Source organism: Grammomys surdaster, unplaced genomic scaffold (assembly GCF_004785775.1).
Source record: "Grammomys surdaster isolate TR1022 unplaced genomic scaffold, NIH_TR_1.0 134, whole genome shotgun sequence".
Lineage (NCBI taxonomy): Eukaryota > Metazoa > Chordata > Mammalia > Rodentia > Muridae > Grammomys > Grammomys surdaster.
The window spans coordinates 2,767,261-2,790,221 of NW_021604592.1; the positions used below are offsets into that span (position 1 = coordinate 2,767,261).

The 22,961-nt window shown below is 38.6% G+C and overlaps 1 pseudogene; it reads left to right on the top strand.

Annotated features, from left to right (window-relative positions):
* The window catches only part of LOC114617072, a 111,268-nt pseudogene that overhangs the window by 31,601 nt on the left and 56,706 nt on the right, over positions 1-22,961 (top strand).

The following is a 22,961-nucleotide window of genomic DNA, read 5'->3' on the forward strand; positions in this document are numbered from 1 at the left end:
TAATTGTCAATTTGGGATATTCCAGTTTCCTGGAAAATTATCTGTTTTACCTGTAGACTCTTTCTCTCAGTAATGAGAAGAAATCCTTTCATAATCAGTTTTTCAAGTTTGCTCTCTGATGTATTTTTTTGATCACTTCACAGAACAGTACTTATAGTTTGTTCTTTACATGTTGTAGCTAGTGGCTTGTCATTTTATGGTTTCATCAATACATTTTGAATGCATTAATTCTATGTTTCTCTGTTTTCTACTAAAAAAAAAATTTCTGGCCATAAATTTTTCTTTAATTTTATTCTTTTTTAAAGTTTTTTTTTCTGGTTCTTTCATTGTATTTCTATCCGACTTATGTATTGCTATTTTGAGTATTCTGAAATTTTAGCTTGTGATTTATTTGGTGATGTATTTTTAAATATTATTTTAAAATGAGTAATAAAAGACAAACAACCAATTTCAAAGTTGTGTGTGTTTGTTTTTAAAAAAACATGTAAGTGTGACTCTCTCTCTCTCTCTCTCTCTCTGTATGTGTGTGTGTGTGTATGTGTGTGTGTGTGTGTATGTGTGTGTGTATGTGTATGTGTGTGTATGTGTGTGTATGTGTGTGTATGTGTATGTGTGTGTATGTGTGTGTATGTGTGTGTATGTGTATGTGTGTGTGTATGTGTGTGTGTGTATGTGTATGTGTGTGTATGTGTGTGTATGTGTGTGTATGTGTGTGTATGTGTGTGCGTGTATGTGTATGTGTATATGTGCGTGAAGGTGCCCATGGAGGCCAGAAGAGGGTGTCAGATCCTGACTGAAGCTGGAGTTACAGGTGGTTATGAGCTGCTTGAACCAGACTTCTCTAAAAGGATGATAGCGGGAGGAGCAGCCTTTGGGCCTGAGGGGGTTCGAAGCCACAGTGTAGGGAAATGGCAGGGCCAGAAGACAGGAGTGGATGTGTAGGAGGAGGAGAGGCAGGGGCAGGGGTGATGGGATAAGGAGTTCTGGAAGGGACACCTGGAAAGGGGATAACATTTGAAATGTAAATAAAAAAGTATCAAATAAAAGAAAAAAAAGAAATGTTTTTAAGGAAGGAATCACTTAGTTACCTAAGGTTAAACACACTCTTCATTACACTGTTGCAAATGTATTTATCTAATGAGACAAGAGTTTAAAACATCTTTTAAAATTTTAAATTAATTATACAAAACTCTTTTTACATACATTTCTTCTTAGACAGACCCAAAGATACAGACAAATCACTTACGTATACCACGTCAATCAAGAACTTGTATCAGCTGTGCATGTCAAAAAAGGTTCCTTAAATTTGAGACCCAGGAAGACTGACTAAGATAACACCATCTTAATTTTCTTAAATAAATTTAATGAGCACCAAGTTCTGAAACTGAAACCATAAAAATACTTCGTAAACTTTAAACTAGAAAGATGTGGTGAGGGAGGACCAGAAGGTTCCTGTTCCAGGGCATGGGTCATGGTTCTTCACTCTCCCACATAGATTTCTGTCTATGAGCTCCAACCACTCCACCCAGGCTAATGCCATGCTAACTCGTGAAGCTTTACTCTTAGGTATTACAGTGACTCAGCAGCCAGCCTCATTGCCTTTGGAGTCATAATTGACATCTCTGTTGAACAGAACAGCATCTATACCACCTGTGGGAGGAACATGCAAGTTCCTACAATATCTTGTTCTGTGTTTATTCATGCCAAGGCTCAGTCATCTAGAAGGTGAAGCCCAATTTGGTGCTAGTCAGGACTGTCTTGAAGACGTGGCTAATCCGGTTTGCTTGTTTACACTCTTTGAAACTTTTGTTAAGTGAGAACTGATGTTATTCATTCTGAAATTGTTTTTGAGACCTTAATACAATAATATTGTTTTCCTCTTCCCTCTTCCCCCTCAAAACCTTCCCATACTCCACCCTGCTCTTTTCAAATTCATGGCCCCCTTTTCTTTAATGATAGATAGATAGATAGATAGATAGATAGATAGATATCTCCACACCCACATCCACTCAGACCCACACACATATATTTAAATACAAACTTCTCAGTCTATATAAAGTTGCTTGTATGAATATTTTCAGAGCCAATCATTTGGTATTAGATATCTAACTGGTGTTCTGAGGGAGACTATTTCTCTGTGTAGCCCTAGCTGTCCTGGAACTCACTCTGTAGACCAGCCTGGCCTTGAACTCAGAAATCCACCTGCCTCTGCCTCCCAAGTGCTGGGATTAAAGGCGTGTGCCACCACTGCCCAGCTATTTCTCTCACTCTTAACATTCCTTAGTTGCTTCTGGTTTTTTGTTGAGAGTTGAGACCTTGGAAGCTGTTCCCTTTCCCATGTGAGTATGTCCTTTGTCGTCATCCTTGTTCAGGGTATGTTTAAGCAACCAGGTTGATTTTACTTTTAAAATATAGTTTTGATGGACAACGACAGGGGGACTGGAGCCATTACAAGGTCCCCTTCAAATACTGGAGGTCAGGCCTCTATCCTCGCCTTCGCAAGTTTAGAATTGCCACAGCCCTTCTATACTTAGAGAAGGGAGGAGATGTCAGGGGCAGCCCTGCTTACCCACTGAAGGCCTAAAATTATCCATAGGCCTAAAATCAGCAATAGGCCTGTCATACATGTATACTAACACCAAGTCTTGGGTCTCAGTGGCAAAACATTGAAACAGATGGCTATAAGCTAATGTAAACAGGCAGCTTTTGGTGGAAGTTTAAAGCCTGAGTAGTCATAGACCTTGTAAATAGGTAGCCTTGGCAGACAATACCAACTTAGATAAGGTCAAGCGAGTCATAGGCAGAGTCATAGTGACTTGTCCCCTGAACCTTCACCCAGCCGATACCCGGTTCTGAAGATATCTGTATTCCCCCTGAACATCTACGCTCCAGTGTCATTCCCTTCCCCACATCCTTCCTTTCTGTGTTTATAACCCCTGTGTGAATGAATTACGGTTTGAGAAAAAATAAATTAAAAAAATATAGTTTTGAACTCTGTGCGTGAATACATTTTTGGAACTCATTTTCTGACTCGTTGATAGTGAATACCATTTGGGCATTTGAGGCAAAGACATGATCTTCGTTTTTAAAAACACACCATTTAATATTTAATAACTTGTTATGTACACACAGACACACTAATGAATGTCCAGTTTATCTGAAACAGACAGCTGCCTAGCGGTAAACCTATCTCCAGCTACTGTTAGGTTTCTGCTTCTCCTAGACGCCACAGTTGTTTGAGTAACCAAAACACTTATCATGTTTTTAATTTCAGAAACACTTTCTCAAAAGATAGCCTTGATAATTAATCTTTATGTCACTTTTTTTTTTATCTTTTTAAGAACTCCAACCATATATGTGCTGCAGGCTTAACTTTTGGTCTTTGAAGCTGGGTCTTATGTATCCCAGGCTGACCTTAAGCTTTAAATGTAGCTGGTGATGATCTTAAATTCCAGATTCTCCTGCCTCTACATCTAAGGGGCTGGCGTTATCATTGTATACCACCATATCTTGGCATATTTCTCTTTTTCAGTGTTTTGTTTAATTATATTGTTCATTTATTTTCTCATTTTATCTTCTGTTCCTTACTCTCCCTTCATAGGAGTAATATTTATTCATGCCAATCATGCTCCTATGCTTATTCTATCTGGGAAATGAATCAGTAAACTGTTAGTGGTTCAGTGTGTCATCCATGCACTATAAGTAAGAGAGGATGAGTTAGGTTTACTAAGCAGGAGTTCGTTGTAAGGATATTAGACAGTGGACAGAATTGGCATTATTGTGATCTAGCATCACATTTACTGAGAAATATTTAACTCCTTTTTAAAATTATATTTTTTTTCTCATGGTGTTTTAAAAGGCTGAAACTGAAGCACAGTCAATAAATATGATCATTCAGACTAGACTCTCTGAGTTTGAACTCTTTCTCTTTCATATGTTAGCTGTGACCTTGGGAAACACTTGCCTTACTTTAACTGGTGCATGCCTCAGTTTCTCTGCTCATGGAAGTAGGAAGTTTAAGAGTATCCATCTAAGTGTGTTTCCATGAGGATTAAGAATGCTAACATGGGCAAATGGCATATAAGTTTTGCATAACTGTTGCTTATTACTGCTCTGCGTAATTTCCTAAGTTTGCCCTCCATGAAGTGTTGCTTTCTTTCGAAAGCAATGCTTTAGAACATTTCCTCCCCCAAACTTTACAAATAACATGGAAGGATAAAACTACCTTTAATCAAATACCTTAAAAGCCAAGACTTGTTACACAGAGATATTTTGTCTCACAATCAATTAAACAAAAAACAAAATAACAAAAAGGTAAAAGTATCAAATTTCTTAATAAACTTATATGAATCCCTGTAAACATAAGTACCTAAGAAAAGCTTAAAGGGGAAATTTTCTGTTCCATAATTATTTCACAGTAATTTACACTCACACACATTCACAATTAGTGTTTACTTGATTATTGTAATTGCATCGTACACTTTATAAGATCCAACTTGTATCAGACAAAAATCTCTATTTTGTGTATGTGAGGTTTGTATGTCTCAGATCGTATTTCTCTTCCAAAATCTAGTTATCTTAACACAAAATAAAAGTTTGACCAAATTAAAATAAGTATTTTCTCATTTAATAAATTAAAAAGACTACGTGAGTTATATAACTTAGACTACTTAAATTTCCTTGATTAGTAATTAACAATTTTATCATCTCACAACCTGTCATTTTGAAGACACTGTTCTGAATTTACTGTGCAGATTGTTTTATTTCACGCACCCATAAAAAGTTGCCATTTCTAGAGTGAGATGGTTTCCTCACAGAATTTCCTAGGGATCACACATGATATGCTTTAGAACAGACGCTACGTGTCATCTGACTGAGACAATGCAGGAAGGTGGGCAAGCTGATTGGAATGATCAAATCTGGCTTGCTCCCAGCTTCCCGTACATGGAAGCTAGAAGCTCTCCTGAAGTGTGGAGATTCCAGGTCTGTTTCTAGGTGGAGTGTACACAGTTGGGCTTGCCAAGTCATAAAATTATTTTCTTCTTTTCACTGCCCATACTTGTAAAGATTACTCAGATTTCTAGAAATAAAATTAGAGCATCTAGTGGTAGGTCATATCAAGGATGATGGAGCAATCTGACAGTGACATCTGTCTCTCCAATCGTGCCAGGTTTGATTCAAGGGATCTGGCTGGCTAAGAGGTAAACAGTGCTTTGCTCGCTGTACTGTATTTGCCATCCTGCCCTTGGCATTGGCTTCATCTTCGGGGTTCACACAAGTCAAAGAAGGTGACACTCCCCAGACAGGGAGCACCATTCTGTGGTACCAGTGATAGGGTGAACGGAATGTTCCTGCCAGGACTTAAAAACAAATCGTGTAGGTTCCTATGCTGATGTTGATTTCAGTTCAGCCTTTTGTTTATAAAATATCAACCAAATGTTTAAGGTGGGTAAAGTTGGTCAGCAAAAGATAAATATATTCAGAGAATCTGCTTGTCATGAGATTTTTTTAAGGTTCTCTTCTGTGGACAAACATAACTTGGTCACCAATTGAATAAAAATACAGCAATCTCTCTATGCAGAAGGAACAGTATTTGTAAAATTCCAGAGTTGGTACAGAAAGCACCAGTATCAAAGAAGAACAAGACATCTTTGCAGCCAGGCTAGATTGCAATAAACTATAAATTTTATACTCAGAATTTGCATGACAGATGCTAGATAAGGGAGAATGACCATGAGGTTATTGCAGAAACCTTGTTTGTTTATTTTTGTGTATGGGTGTGTTCCTGTATTTGTGCATGTTTGTGTCTATGGGGGTGGGGGGAGTGTGCGTGTACCTGGGGACCAGAGGATGATGTCAGGTCTGTTTTAGTCATTCTCTATTTCATTTCTTGAGACAAGCGCTTTGATTAAACCAGTAGTTTGGCCATTCTTCTAAACTGGTTGACTACTGAGCTCATGGAATCTGGTATCTTTGCTTCCTCAGTACTGCGATTATAGACACATGACCATGTTCAATAATTTATGTGGGTATTAGGGATCCAAATTCTGGCCCTTAGGTTTGTATGGCAAGTATTTTACCTATTAATCTATCTCCCAAGATGCCCTGAGCACAGAGATTGGAAACGAAATGCAAATAGGCTTATGATGTGTTCAGGATGCAGAAGTACAAGAGCGAATGGGAGAAGTAGCTGTGAGTACTGGGGAGTTTGAAGACAATGACATGGGGAATGCTTAGTTTCTCAAAGAGTAACTGCATACATGTGCTTCTCTTTAATGAAATAGAAGACCTAGATGGATGACTAAGGGAACTGATGCATTCAATTAAGACTATTGAATTCAAGGTGCATGTGGGATATGAAACATTTCAAGCAGGCAGTGGTAAACATGAGTAGGTGGTCAGGAAGAAACACAGTAGAAGTGCTCACTTGAAACCTAAAATAGGCATACAGAGGCCACACTGCAGAAGTTAAAAATCCTCCCTGGAAAAGTACTCACTGCAGGAAAGAATGAAGGCAGGTTTGCATGATGGATAATGAGTTCAGTATTGTGGGGAACATTCGGTTATAGTGTGTTATCTATTTTTAACCCACCCCTCCACTACACTCTATAGCTTTTTACATTTAAAAGGCAACATAAAAAGAGTTATGTATATGAAAGAGTGACCTCAATAAAATCTCCATGGTGTCCCCAGATCAAACAATGAACAGTATTGGTACCAGATCAGTCATCTGGGCTGAAAAGTAGCAGGCTCCTTGAGAAATGGCAGACATGAGACAGGAACATCAGCATTCGTGCATCTTGGCTTTTTATATACAGCCATTGATAAGCAGAGTGTCTCCAAAGAGAGCAGTAGTGGCCACAGAGCTTTGATAGACCCAGGTGGCCTTGGCTGGAAGTATCACTCGGGGAGCAGTGGGTGCTCTAGAGTTACCAAGGTGACTAGCTGCTTGGAGACACATGCGGATAGGACATGTGCAATTAATTTAAGGAGGAGTCAGCGTGCACTGAACATGGTGACCAAAGACTCAGACATAGTCTAATTCATGACTGCTTTTGTGACATTATTTCTAGCAGTAGTCTGGAACAACCTGGTGATAAAAAAATCCTTCTCGAATAATTGTTATGCACATTAAAAAGTTGTATTTATAACTTCATTTTAGAAATAAATTTTGATCTTACTTATTTTAAAAACTCAAACTCAATTACACTTTAAATAATATAGATTCTGGCTCATTAATCCTCAGGCAGTAGTTTTAAATGTAACACGCCTCTCCGCTCTTTTAAAACATCAAGTCAAACACATGGTGCATTTCTGATACCACCGATAACACTCCACTGAATCAAGTCTTCCCACCGTGAGGGAAAGTGGCAGAACTGCTTGCCTCAGTTATGCTTTAATTTCATCTAATCATTAATTCTTTTTTTTACAGTGTGTTTTGTAAAACAAATTAATTAGGGCAATTGCTTCCGGTCTCCTGTGTGGAACATTAAATGAGGTTGGAGAAGTCCCACCAAATTGTGTTTTAAATTTGATAAGCGATATTTGGTAGTTAAGACTTGTGAGGCGATATGAGAAGCTTAAAACATGAAAAAAAAAAAAAAAAAAAACCCTGCAAGCCCTCTGGTCTATCATTTTGCTTTACAATGGGTCTTTGAATCAAGGCTCTGCTATTTCACAAGTTACTTTAACCACTCTGAGCTTTAGCGTTCTCTTGAGTAAAATGAATCTGATGTATCTGATACTTGGAAAATATTAAATCAATGTGATTTTATTCCCCCCTACTAATCATGCCCCTTTAATATCACCTCTGGAAAGAAGAGGTGATTATCTTGGGGGGTGGGGAGCATCTGACATATAATAATAGGGAAGGTCTCTTGGACTAGAGACAGAAAAAGGCAAAGGACACAATGAAGAAGAAGAATCAGGTCTCCCCCCTCTTCCCCTCTGCTACACACAAGGTTCAATCATGAAGGGTATACTGAAGAGTAGCATTTTTTATTTTTAGAGGAGATTGAATAGAGTGTAGGGAAAGATTTAACCACTCCGGAAAGAAGTCACCTTATGAGGAGCCCTAAAGGGCCAGTCACACTAGAATTAAGTGGCAAGGATGAGATGTCAGAAATGATCACACTGACTGAAAAGTTCCAAGCCACAGGGATCCACAGCACAGAAATAGACAGGGCTGCTGCTGAGGCAGTGGAAGCGATCCAACGACACTGTCACTTTCCCAGATGTGGATATCGATGCACACATACCTTAAGGAACCTTAAAGAACACTAGCGGCTGCTCAATAAATGATGTTCCACTGTCAATGCAGAAAGGCATAACAATGCTTAGTCCCATTTTAAATTCAGAGACCGTCTGAAAAAAGAAGAAATATCAGAAACTCTGAAAGAAGCTTATCTTCCAGGAAGAGGAGTGGTCATACTGAATAATCTCATTCCGAGTGAAATCTCTAATGGTTGATTGGCCAGAACTTGAGTATGGTAGCTTCTGTGGGCTAGAATGCTTAGACTGCTGGGTTGAAGAGTTAATGATTCAAGGTTACTAAATTCCAGTTAGTTAGAAATGAGATATCTTATCAATACTATGATTGTATTCTTGCTTTGTTTTTTGTTTTTCGAGACAGGGTTTCTCCGTGTAGCCCTGGCTGTCCCGGAACTCACTCGGTAGACCAGGCTGGCCCCGAACTCAGAAATCCGCCTGCCTCTGCCGCCCAAGTGCTGGGGTTAAAGGCGTGCGCCACCACCGCCCGGCATGATTGTATTCTTGAAAACTGCCAAGAGTGGGTATCATAGCTTACAACAAAGCCATAACTCTATGAGGTAATGAATTTCTTTTATTTAGAAAGTTGTTACTATTTCTTCATTCCACAACTACTAGACTGAGACCCATGTGAAAGCCAAAATCAATTATAGTTATATGTTTATAAAATATAATCCATATATTATAAATATTATATACAATATGATTGCATGCTAAGTTAAGATATATACATTCCAACCATAATTACAACAATATTACCCACGTAAGGTAACACATTAAAAGTTCATCCAGTGTTTCAAGTCTGTTAAATGTCAGTGAAGACACCTTAATTTACATTTAATTGTGAAACAGCGATTGAGTTGCTGAATATTAGCCTGGCAGGCCCCCCTGCTAGGTATATAGACACACGGTGGTCAAGATTCAGCAGTATATACTGACCTTCAATTAATTTGTAATGTTGCAGCCTGTAGCCCAAGTGACTATTAGAACAAATCAGTGCCCGTGGTTGCATTGACAAAGGAGTATACCAGCAAAGAAAAATACTATATGAAAAGATGGAAAGAGGAGAGAAGTAAGAGTGGGCATGGTAACACGGCACCAACAATTACCCTGACTATTATGGGAGACACGATTTTTCGCTCAGCCAGTGCCTATGTATGACCTAATTCTGAGAAGGATTTAATGGGGACGACTATGAATGGAAAGAGTATGGCCCACCGCCTTTTCAAGAGCTGACTCAATCAACCCCTTGGGTGTTGAAACCACATGAATACTAAACAAACAGGGCTTTTAATGTTTTAATCTGGATAAACACAAAAAACTATAACTAGTTTTTTTTTATCTTTTTTGTTACACATAATTCTATACGTTCCTATTTCCAAAGCTTTATACTTTATAGCATTATTCTTATGTGTTTGTTTATGTGACTGTAACAGTAGACAGGATGTTATTTTACTATATGAAAACACAGTTCCTTCCTGGGGGATGCTAGTACAGCAGTGGAAAATTTTACAGATATACTAGAAGCCCTATAATGTTATAATTTGACCAGGAATCATTATTAATTTATATTTTATTTACACATTGTAAAAAAAGCATAAAACAGATATCCCAGTTACACCAATTATCTGCAACAAAACTTTATTAATTTAAAAATGTGACGAACATGTTGAAGCTTTACACAGCAGCATGCAGGGGAAGGGGTGTGGGCAAGCGCCTGATTTGAGTAAAAGAACTGGCCAAAAGACACTCTACAAAAGATGACACATTCCTTTCCTAACACAAGACTTCAGTGGATGGCATGGTTCTTTAAAATGGCTGTAGTTCACTGACTTGAAGAGCACTAGGTATCAGCTCAGTCACTGCTCGTTTAGCTAAGGGGCTCCTAGCTCATGGCAGGAATCCCCAGGACAATAACTTCGGAGATCAAATTCCATGTAAACTCTAACGTAGGTTGACAGTAGAAACTTAAGCCTGTGTCTACACTGCCATAAACTCCCAATCCTAGGAAGCCATGTGGCAACCTCATACTAGCCTTTCTTACATAATGCATTAATCCTCTGTTTGAAATTCCTTTCTTCTGCTTAAAATGTCTTTACTTTCTAGGCTTCTCATGGCAAGCGTCTACTTCTCCTTGCATTCATCTCATGTATTTATTTCCTCGTGCATTAGTTTTTTATTCTTTCTTCATCCTAGTTTCCACCTGCATCTTGCAGCCTAGAGAATTCCTGTTCCACCAGTGCACGGCGTATCTAACTGAGGCTCAAACAATTGGAAGGTAAATTCTAATGCCAAGCTGAGTGGCACACAGCAAGGCCTCAGTAGTATTGAATTTACTTCTAGCATAACCAGTGGGTCAAAAACAGTCACTGTATAAATTATAACAGTAGTTTTATGATTAAGTTCTTCCTGTACCCTGTATTCCGGTAAGCTGTATAAACAATACTTAGAAGGCTCCAGACAGTAAGCAATATTCTAGCTAGGGTAAAAGATCAACAGAGGGCACAAGCAAACAGACCATCTTATAAAAGACCACTATACACCAAAGTAGAATGAAGAATCAAATAAGGAAGAGGTCCTGCAATTGCATTAAGGAATTTACACTTGGTTGTAGGCACTGAAGATCCATGAGGAGCTAAGTGGAATTTATTTGAAAACGAACAGTAGTCATTAAAGAGGCAAGAGAATGTGTTTAGGATCAAAGGCAATGTTTTCTCTCTCTCTCTCTTTTTTTTTCTGGAGTAAATTAGAGGAACCAAAGGGAAGTAAACCAAACTAAGCTGAAGGGAACCGTAGTCAGTGACCTTTGCCTACTATGCAAATATATTGTGTCACTCATTTGATGTTTAACATCAATAAATTTAACACTCAGAGGAGCTCACATGAAAATGTAGCCCTCTAAAATAGCTTTACATTTTTAATTGGTCATCTCTAGCTCTCATGGGAATACCCTTGAGATGGTATCAGAGTGAAGCAGAGAAGACTGCGGAGCTGGGGTACAACTGGCCCTGCCAAACTCAGTGTATCTATGCAGAGAACACTTCCTAAAATCTTGGAACAATCACTGTGCTATCGTATCACTTTAGTGACAGTCAAATATCCTTAAGACACATAAAATTATTTAAAATATTTATTATCTTTGTTTTCCCCTTAAAATGTTTCTCTTTTTTGGATGCCTTGTAAGAGAAATTAATAAAATATGTCATATTATTTATATATGACACACAATATACATATTTCTAAGTCCTCATTTTATTAGATGAAAGTACAAACATTGATAACCTTTCTCCCCCAGCTTGTAGGGTACCTTCTTCAATACTATGAAAGCTAGCTAAGAAGGAAGTAAGGGGATGGAAGATTACAAATCATTACCATAGTGATTTCTCCACATCCAGTGACACAAGTATATGGTGTCTTCAGCAAGTGTGTGTGTGTGTGTGTGTGTGTGTGTGTGTATGATGTATATGTATACAATCATGCGTATATGATTGTGCATATGTATGTGATTGTGTATGTGTATGTATATGTATATACAGCTGGAGAGACGGCTAAGTAATTAAGAGCATTTGTTCTTTTTGTTCTTGCAGAAGACTGAGGTTCAATTCTCTGAACCCAAGTGATGGCACACAATCTATAACTCCAGATTGAACTGAAATCCTCTTCATACCTCCTCACTCAGCAAGCACACAAGCATACATGCAGGCAAAACCACTCATACATAAAATATAAATAAATAAGTCAAATAATAGATAGTCCAGTACAAGGTGTTGGGTTCTTCCCTTTCAAGTTGTTAGTCAGAAGAGTCCCATAAACACCCCTAAAAATATAAAGATTGCTGTTCCTCTTGGCTTCTCACCAGAACTTGATGTTAATATTTTATTGCTGGCAGGGTGTGGTGGTGCACACCTTTAATTTTGTAAATGCAAGGTACTATTATTCACAGTACCACACCTTAAATAAATTTCTACTTTCAAGAAGGAGGCTGAGGCAGGCAGGTCTTCATGATGTTGATCTGTTAAATCTACATGGCAAACTCCAGGCCAGCAAAGAATACACAGGGAGACTGTGTGTGTGTGTGTGTGTGTGTGTGTGTGTATCTGTTATCATGATGAAAAAAAACATGGTGGCATGTAGGCGTGGTGCTGTAAAAGTAACTAAGAATTTCGGTTGTGATCTACAGGCAGCAGACACAGAGTGACTGACTGAGCCTGGAGTAGGCTTTTGAAACCTCAAAGCCTCCTCCCAGTTACACACATCCTCCAACAAGAAAACATCTGCTAATCCGTCAGAAACTGTTTATCAGTGAGGACTAAGCACTAAAACACATGAGCCTATGGGGCCATTTTCATTCCAACTCTCACATTTCTAAACAGTGACCTTTACATCCTAAGATTACTACGTCTCCTAATCCTCATCAAAGAAAGCCTTCTTACAGTGAAAGGGGTTAATATAGAGGCTCACAACTGGTCAAAGTGGTTGTGGGTAGCTCATCTTTAAATGAAGTACGTATATTAACCCCTTCCCCAAGGCTCATGGAACATCATGGAAGATGAGATGGAAAGACTGTAAGAGACAGAGGCTGGGTGAACTTCTTCAAAATTGTGTCTTCTGAACCCAACTGGGCTCTTGCACACATAAACTCACAGCAGCTTGCCTACACAACATCTGTACAATAGCAAGCTTGTCAACATTTTAGCACAGAGGGGAAATTCTCAAATATCCACCCATAGCTGAGGAGCTAGAAGCAGTTGATGATGCTGGAGAAATGGAATCAATTTCCTCAGGGATGTGGCCCTGGGTAGGTTGACCTTGTTCCAGTGGCTGGCCTTATATCCATACACATATGGACAGATTAATTAGGTGAAGTATTTTTTTTTAATGACATGAAGTTAGGAGAGGGCTGTGGTGAGGAGGTCTTGGCAGAGTTAGAGTGTGGAATGGGAGTAGATATGGTATTCATGTGTGAAATTCTTGAAGAATAAGTAAAAATATTTTAAAAGTGTATATATTTTAAAACATTTTATTTACATTAAGTTTAAACCTTAGAAATGGGTTTTTACATATAAATGTTGTTTTCCAGATGTCCAGAAGCCCTAATAACTTTCTATATCTATTTTTATAAAATGTTAATATCATTCATTCCAAAAGGATGTCATACATTATATTTTAATTGCTACAACAAATAGGAATTTCAATATTCTCATCTCTGTCTTACATTTTAATTTTTATTATAGACACATCCCTATTTCAGCACCATACTCCAGAAATTTTACTGAAGGTATTCTGCTTCACCATCCTTCCAAGGTATGCTTAAGGTAGCCTAAAGAAGATAGTTTTCTCTGGAAGCAAAGTGATGAGTTCCCTGATGTGGTCTCTTCTTCCTGTAATTTTAAAGTTCATTTTGCTTGTAAACAAATGACATTATAGAACTTAGATCGATTTTTCTTTCTTTCTTTCTGTTTTTGTTTCCTCTTGATTCTTAGTCATCACCTCTATCCATGAATCCCAAACTGAACAGAAGCCAGTATGGATAAAATCTGCCAACACCTTAGGGAGAGGTTTCCTGTAAATACAAGGTACTATTCACAGTACCACACCTTAAATAACTTTCTACTTTCAAGTGGAAAAACATATGAAAAACAGCCCAAACCCACAAAGCCAGTCCATCAGGTTGTCTACCAGGTGACACTGATTAAAGACTTAAGAGGCCTTTACGTGGCTATTTGGCACCAGCAGGTTGTCTTATCTTTGAGTTACTAGACTTTAAACAGCATTTAAATGTGACTCTGACTTGCATCTATTGAAAATACAATTTTAAGCCTCTAACTCATTGCGAATATAACATCTATGGCAAACAGTCAGGGGAAGAAAAATTTCCCCAAACTCTCACATTTGTAAGAAGTCCAGCCATACACTGGAGCTATTTACCAAGTCTGGATGTTTTGTGCTCCAGATATATTCCTATTTAGCCAAGAGTCCACATGGCTTTGGTCAGTGGAGTGCTACCTCTGTTGAAATATCTCTGGCAAGATGGGGCATTAAAATATTTTCTGTGTGGTTTCTAATTGGATTACTAACAACTCCATCACCAGAGGCTGACTGGACTTGGCCAGTTTCTTAGCAACGTTGTGACTTTGTTTCTTTTGTGGAAAGGAAAGGGGATATTTATCCCTACTAGTACTGAGAAGATAGTCAAATACATATCTATCCTAAGTCTGTGTGCTGGCATTTAGTCCTTTGATAGAATAAAAGAAGTTTTGGGTTGGGATGCATGCCTGGTCGGTAGTGGGTATTCACTGAATGTTGTTTAAAGCATGTCTACAATTTGCAGTTCTGAGTATTAACACAATCATGCTTATCAGTTCTAAGACAGAACAAATAGTGCTTTAAGTGCTATTCATTCTGTCTGGAGTCTTCTTGTATGGGAATCACTAATATTCTATTTTGCCAAAGGAAGCTAGAGGAGAAATAGTTGAGCTACTTTGCTTAATTAAAATCATCCTGCTCTTAGAGGAAATTCAAGCTAAGACAGTTTCTAGCACTAGAGTTCATGCTGTATTGCATAGAAAGAATTTATCAAATATCAGTGTACAAAAGAATCTTCTGGAGAACTCGATAGAAAAACCTATTCCAGGGTCATGCCCTTGATATTTAAAGATAAACAGTTGCTGTTGAGCTAAGGAATCATTATTTCTTATTTTTGCCCCAATTTATGTGTGTCTGTCTCTCTGTGTGTGTGTGTGTGTGTGTGTACGCGCCACATGTGTATATTTGTGTGGATACACACAGAGGCCAGAAGAGGGTGTAAGATCTCCTAGATCAGGAGTTACAGGTGGCTCAATTTAGATATTTGGGAAGAACAGCAAGTGTTTTTAAATGCTTAGCCATTTTTCCTGTCCCAGGCTCATCATTCGTATCAGTACTAAGAAATTCTGGTGTGACTTGCCATTTAACTGATACTCTGAGAACATTAAAGCAATGACAAAGCACTAATCTGGTTAATCACTCACTGTGTGAAATGAAGGGTGGGAACTATAATCAGCCAAACTTTAAGTCATCGTGATACTTAAATAATAATATTCTTGCTCCATTTAGAAATTCTACCTGAGCTTTGACCAGAAATGAGATGAATTGAGAAACAGCAAAATAATACACCATAGTCAAGAATAGACAACAAAATAACCATGCTGAAAGGTTGGCCCGGAGGCAGCGCAACCTGTATTTGGGCTGACAGGAGACCAAGAGATTCTGATGACACCACTTGAAGAGCTGGTATTTCTTCACTGGGGAGAGATCCAACCCTTCATTTAGTCTTCGTTAGAAAGCAGCTGAAATTGCTGGTGTCTGTCCCACACATCTAAATGAAAAAAAAATATATAGAAGTTACTTGTAGAGCAAGGACCACAACAGAATGAAGCTTGATTTCTTGCAAGAAATAAATAATAAAAGAAACTGTCATATCTTTGATTTCAAGATGCACTGTTTTCTGCTTTTAAAGTTCTGAAACTGCAGCGTGTCTTACAATCAGTGGGTTCATTCAGTGGGATAGTATTTTCAGCTCTCCATTCAAAATGGTATCTTGGGATCAGGAAATGTAGTAATTTATGTTCCAATCAGTTTTCAGATGGCACAGAAAGCATAAATTTAGGTCATAATCAAAAGAAAATGGTTGCAACTACTAGTTACTCCTTAAGAGTCAAAAAGATATGATAGGACTCTTTAGCATATAAATATAGATTCATATTTCAAAACACAGAGTAGCTCGCTGAAATTGAATCCATTCACTAGCATTTGGTTTTTTTTCTCATTGTAGATATTTATTGTTAATATCCATATTGATACTCTCCCTTTAACACCCCACACCTCTTCCAAAATCAATATAGTCAATTATCTATAGAATGTCTTTTACTAGAAAAAAATAATACAAGTTGATTAGGCACACTTTTATTTCTGTTTTCTTGCACTTTTTCATATATTGGATCAGATTTCTCAGTGTAGAACAATTTGAAGAAAAACAGAAGAGAAATGCAAGGATCTGTGAGGACAGGATGCTCGTGAAAAATAGATCTAAAACAATACCACTGGATCGTGCAGTTTGCTAAAGGTTATTAAACAGTTGGTGGGTGAATGCTTAAGAGCTTGTGCTTAGCTTATGTTTAGTTAAAGAATCTGAACTTAAGCTTGTGCTTTCTAGTTAAGGGGTATTTGAAGAGTATCAAATTTGAAAGCTTTTGGAAACTTACTGGCACCCAAGTTTCGGAATGCAAGGACGAAATCTGTGATATTTAAATGAGCATGCAGAAACTTTTAGCTCTATTCGTTAAAATCAGGTCCAAGCATAGAACAGGAGCAGATAGGAGAGGCTGGGATGGTCAGCGGGAGAGTGAGCCTGACTCTGGACCACTTAGGTAGCCTCAAAAGAGCTGCAAAGGGAATGCTGCAGTGATAACACATGTATTTTAAAACATTTCTTTGCCTTGATTTGAATTACAGAGAAGGCTGTTACTTTTATTTTCTCTTGAAAATGGTGAACTTTTATTAATTTTTTAAAAAAAATATGTTAATGTATAGTTCTATCTAGTATCAGAATAATTGACTAAATTTTTATAAAAACATACATCTTGGGCAAGCAAAATTGTGTTAAAGATGAAAATGTGTATTAAAGCAAACTAAGCTAGTGTGGAACAGAGACTGAAGGAAAGGCCATCCAGAGACTGTCCTACCTGGATATCCATCTCATATACAGACACCAAACCCAGACACTATTGCAGATGCCAAGAAGTGATTGCTGATAGGAGCCTGAAATACTTGTCTCCTCAGAGGCTTTGCCAGAGCCTGACAAATACAGAGGTGCATGCTCACAGCCAACCATTGGACTGAGCATGGTGTCCCCAATGGGAGAGTTAGAGAAAGAACTGAAGGAGCTGAAGGGGTTTACAATTCCATAGGAAGAACAATATCAACCAGTCAGACCCCCCAGAGCTCCCAGGGATTAAACCATCAGCTAAAGAGTACACATGGTGGGACACATGGCTCAAGCCGCATGTGTGACAGAGGATGACCTTGTCTGGTATCAATGGGAGGAGAGGCCCTTGGTCTTGGGAAGGCTAGATGCTGCAGTGTAGGGGAATGCCAGGGCGGGGAGGCAGGAGTCAATGGGTGAGTGGGTGGAGGAGCATACTCATAGAAGCAGGAGTAGGGAGGCTGGGATAGGTGGTTTCTGGAGGGGAAACCGGAAAGGGCATAACATTTGAAATGCAAGTAAATAAAATATCCAATTATAAAAACTAAGCTACAAAAACAAAACAACAAAAACTAAGCTGACTGCATTTTTACTATAGTTCTTTCTAGAGCTAAAGCAAAGGAAAGAGAAGCCCAAGAGTGTAATCTGTTTTGAAAATGAGATAAAGACTCCGAAAGAGGCAAAAGCCTCTAAGAAGAATGTCGTGTCTCAAAAGCTAAGCAAATAATCAGAGCATGATGGAATAAAGCCAATTTAACAGAAGATTTTAAATTCGTAGTCATCAAAAGTAGGTTACTTACAGCTCTGGGGGTTAGCAAAACTATTTACCCTTGTTTTCTAATTAATTCTGAAACTTCTTGCCTATTGCGTTAGCTTCCCCCACATTTTTATCTTCCATCTTGATATCACCCATTCTTTAATACTGTGCTGTGTTTTTGCTACTCCTGGTAAGAGAGAGCATGGAAGCTCAGTGTCAGTGGTGGAGGAGAAGGACAGGAGAAGTGTGCCTTTCTGGGGGGGTAGGGATGACATTACAGGCATCAGCTCATGCTGTACCGTGTTCCCCATGTCCTTCCCTGTGAGTCACCAGTTGACTCATAGGAAGTTGTTGGGTGTGATCTCTGTCCTCTGACAGCAAGAAAACTCAGAATGGCAAATGTGTGGAGTGATGCCAAGGGCGTCAATGCCAGTTACCTTGGTTACCTGAAGACTCTTCTTCCTTACAGCACTGTTTCTAGTTGTAAATTCTGTGGACAAGCATTCTCCTAAGATTGCATAAACCACATTTATGTTTGTTTGTATTGACAAGAACTATGGCCATTGCCACTAAATGTTACACATAGCGCAAGAGGTGGCTATTCACTTGTTCTGAAAAAGGAGAAATTTCTCATGGAAAATAAATATCAAAGTCTATACAGAGTGAATACACTGTGTCATTGGTTTCCAAAGACCATCAGATTTCATATCAATGTTTAGATTTGAAAGGATTATTCCTTAGAGCAGGGGCTTTTAGACATGGAAAAAGAAAAGGCTGATTTTCAAAGGCAGTGGATGTCATTGCCCATACAAGCTCTGTGGGAGTAGGTATGAGGTCGCCTGTCAGGTCAGGAAGAGAAGGAAATAGTCCCCTTTGACAGGTATATACCTCTAATGGAAATCAATCACCCTGGCAAAGCCTCATGGCAAAAAATATTTATGTCAGATAACCAAGTCGATCATTTTCAGTTGTTTGTCAAACTGGAGTTTTACTTTTGATGTTCCCCAAAATTTTGCCAATTAAGGGAAAATGCACCAGTCAAATTAGTACTAATGTCATTCTTAGTTAACATTTATGCCTTCATTTGTGCCTTTTTTTTTTCAGCCAGTAGGTTGTTTAATGCACTCTAGTAGATATTCCTAAACATAGCCAATTCTCCAACATGGGAAATTTAAATTCTGAGTACTTCAGGTTAAGAAATTGTCCTGAGGATCGATAAGTTTGATGAAGTAAATCCTACCTGGTGAGGTATGGCAGCAGCCATTTCTTATGTAGCTTCATCTCTGATGTTAGCTCTAAAATGTCCACACTAACCTTAGAGAGAGATGCATTCCATTTTACACAGTAGCTAAGATGGAATGAGCATATGTGAACATAGAGAAAAAATGTGGTTATGCAGTGGAGCCATAAAGAAGAATAACATTCTGCCCTTTGTAGTAAAATGAGTGGAACTGGAAGTATGATAGCAAAATATGATATGATATGATATGATATAGCAAAGTATGATAGCAAAATAAGCTAGACACCCACACAAAAATGAGTGACACGTGTTCTCTTTCATATGCAGAAACCACCAAACAAAAATGATAACCCTGAAAGTGTTATGAGGAATAATTAAGGTTAGAAAAGGTTTCAGGAAAGGAAACACTCAGGAGAGATGGGCATGATCAATGTATGATGTATGCTATGTATGGTATACGTGCTATATGTGCTATATATGCATATACATCATATACGTATACACATACATACACACACATACATACACATATACATATGACGCGTTGGAACTCCATCCATTTGTACAATTAGATGTGTTATTACTAGCTTTAAAAAGAAAGGTAACAGAAGTACATTGGGGTACATCTATTTCTTTTCTCCATTGAACCATCAGGGCACTAGGTGCAATAGCGCATTAATTTTCTAGGTTTGATGGAGGAGGTTCATGCTAAATGACAAACTAATTGACTCCCAAGTATAAATTTTATATTTAAAATAATGTCTTAAAGTAAAGATGATTTTCATGTTGATGACTCTCCATGTACAGTCTCAAAGCTATTAGCATTTCTCCTTTTGTGAGAATAATCAAAAGAGCTTAATAAGTGAAATAAAAATGACAGTTTTCACGAAGCAAAAGGGAGAGAAGTTAGACATCTCTCCTAGGGTTAGTTTGCTTCCAGTATCTCAGAGTTGTGAGTGCACAAAATGGCCTAGTTCAGTTTAGGACTGTAAAGCCATAAATAACAGTACATCACTTTAATAATTTAATTTCAGGGGCAGGTTTTGATTTTCAAGACCATTGAAACACATGGACAACTGAGGTGGTAGGTGCTTTGTGATACATGTTTGTTAAGGTACAGAGTTGGATGTAGCGTTAGTCACACTACAAATCTGTTTTTGCTTTTTGGTCTTTAGACTCTTCAGGAGTAACTGTTTTCAAGGAATGACGACAGGATGCCCAAGTACACTGGCTTTTGTTGCTAGGAAACTAATCACGAAGATTTTCTTGCTGGTACTTCCATTTGGATCCTGAGAACTTATCTCTCAATTTCTCTTTCCCTTCAAGATTTCCTTCTCACTCTAGGGCACAGTTTTGGAATGTTGTCAGGGTCGGGGTGCAGAGAGATGAGGCCTGTTTTCTCTCTGGAAGGCTGCATGTTCCCTTTACCCAGATTTCAAATCCCATCTTCAGAAAGTACAACATGAGAGCGGCATCAACGGTGACTTATTTCACTCACTTTACAGGTACCCAAGAGCCAGCTGTTTCATCAGGAAAAGACATCAATTGTCTAGTGTATTCACTGGTGAGATGTGGACATGAAATGTCCCTCATGCGTTTATGGATTTGAACTCTCGGGCTCCATCTCATGCTGTTTGGGAACTATTTCCTTTCTTCAGTAACTTGTCTGTGATTTTGACATTTTCTCGGTGTTATAGGAAAACGGATTATTCCTTGTAACTGATTATTAGTGTTTCAGGGCTGTCATAATTGAGTACTAGAAACTCCATTGCTAGAAATGACCAAAATTTAGTTCTCAGAAAGCTCTAAAGGTTGCAAGCCTGCAATCACACAATCAGGACCATGCTATGGGAATCCTCCCTCACAAGCCCTGCCCTCTTGGAGCTCCTGGCATGTCATTGGTTCGTTCCAATACTCACTTTCTATCATATTGCATTCTCTCTAAAGACAAAAGCTTGCTCTCTTCTCATAAAAGTATTGGGTTACAGTGCACCCTAATGACCTCATCTTAATTTTATTTGCCAATGTCCTATTTCCAGATATGTAAAATAATTACTTTGTATTTAAGTTGAAAACCTGTGGCTGGTGAGATACCTCAGCAGTAACCAAGAACACACTTGATGATCAAACTTGATGATTTCCTAAGGTTCTTAATTTTTTTCTGAAATCAAAATTGCCAATCATTATAGAGAAACCCACTCAGGATGCTACAAGGAGAGACAGCCACAGGGTACAGGGAGGTTGGATCGGGGAGGCAGATCTAGAATTGCAGAGTGGAACTTATTGAGGATCTTCTGACAGAAACATGAGTCCAGGTGGCAGGAAGACAGTAGGTTTGTCATTGGGGTCAGATGGAAGGACTTTACAAACACCTAGGACAAACGTGATTTCATGTAAATTAGAGGACACTTGATCAATCCAGTGTATTGAGAAATTATGCAGGGAAATCCTACCAGTGTTGTTCAGAGACAGTCAACATGGCTGTAGTCATATCAAGATCCCTACACCAACCTATGGTACCTATTGTGGTTTCTATTATACATGGTGACTATTTCTGTAGTTACATCATTTTTTTCTTTTTAAGGGACTATGCACTTTCTATTTTGTTTGGTTCTTACAAAAAATGTACAAACTCTTTCATAAATGACATTAGTATGGTCATATCTGTATTTTACCTCATACACGTATGCCACACATTTATGTGTGTATCTGCAGAGGCCAGGCAACAGTGTGGGGTACCTTGGAAGTGGAGTTACAGGCAGTTTTGAGCTGACTGATAAGAGTGCTAGGAATTGAACTGTAGTCCTCTGGAAGAGTACTGAGAGCCCCAAAACCACCAGGCCATTTCCCCAGTCCCTTTACTTTATATATCAACTTATTTGAGGCAAGGTCTCAAGTAGCCCAGGCTGGCCCAGAACTACAAATATAGCTAAGGACAACCATGAACTTCAATGTTCCTACCTCACTTTCCAAGTGCAGAAATGACGATCATGTGTCATCATGCCTAGTTGGTTTGGTACTGGAGATTGGATCCATGGCTACACGCATACTGGGCAAGAATTCTTATCAAATGAGATATATCTCCAACCCTGACAGCTCTCTTATTTTCTAAATAATGATGCAAAGTCACATTCCCCTTCTTATCAGGCATTTCTCTTTTCATGGTGCATGGTACTTCATAAGTTATCAACTGACATGTAGTTGCTGTGATTTAAGGAAAGGGTTAGTCTAGATTTACCTCAACTACAAGGCAACAGGAGACTTTGATCATGGCTGTTTTGTTTACCCATGGCCACATGCTGTCACTTTGGAGAATCTGTCCGACTCTGGCCATGTGGGCCCCTCCTAGGATATTGCCTTTGTAGGTAGATCTCACTCTCTTAGACTAAATTAATCTAGATGTCTTCTTCACTGAGCTTCCACACTGGCTCTTCCTAGCTCTTGTTTTCAGGCCTGACATCATAGTCCTCAGGTTTCCACGTGAAGCAGGAAAGCCATTGAGCCTAGCAGTAGATCCATCCAGATCCTCTCTCTCCTCTTCCTCCATGAGCATGTATATGGAGGCATTCACATGCCCATATGTGTTTTAAAACACATCATTTACTTGGAGACTTATTCAGTCTCCATAAGCATCTCTGTCTTGACGGTCAGCGTTGTAACCAGATTAGTCTGCTGCTACAAAGAAGGATTAAGGGTAGGAAGGACTAGAAACATAGCTCAGTTGGTAAAGTGTTCACCTTGCATGAGAACCAGAGTTCAAACCCAAGATCTCCACAATAAATTAAATAATTATTATATTAGGCTGGGTGTGGTGGCACATGCCTTTAATCCCAGTACTCGAGGGGCAGAGGTAGAGGTAGAAGGATCTCTGTGAATTCAAGGCCAAACAGGTCTACAAAGTGAGTCTAAGACTGCCACGGCTCTGTTAAACAGAGAAACCCTGTCTCAATTAA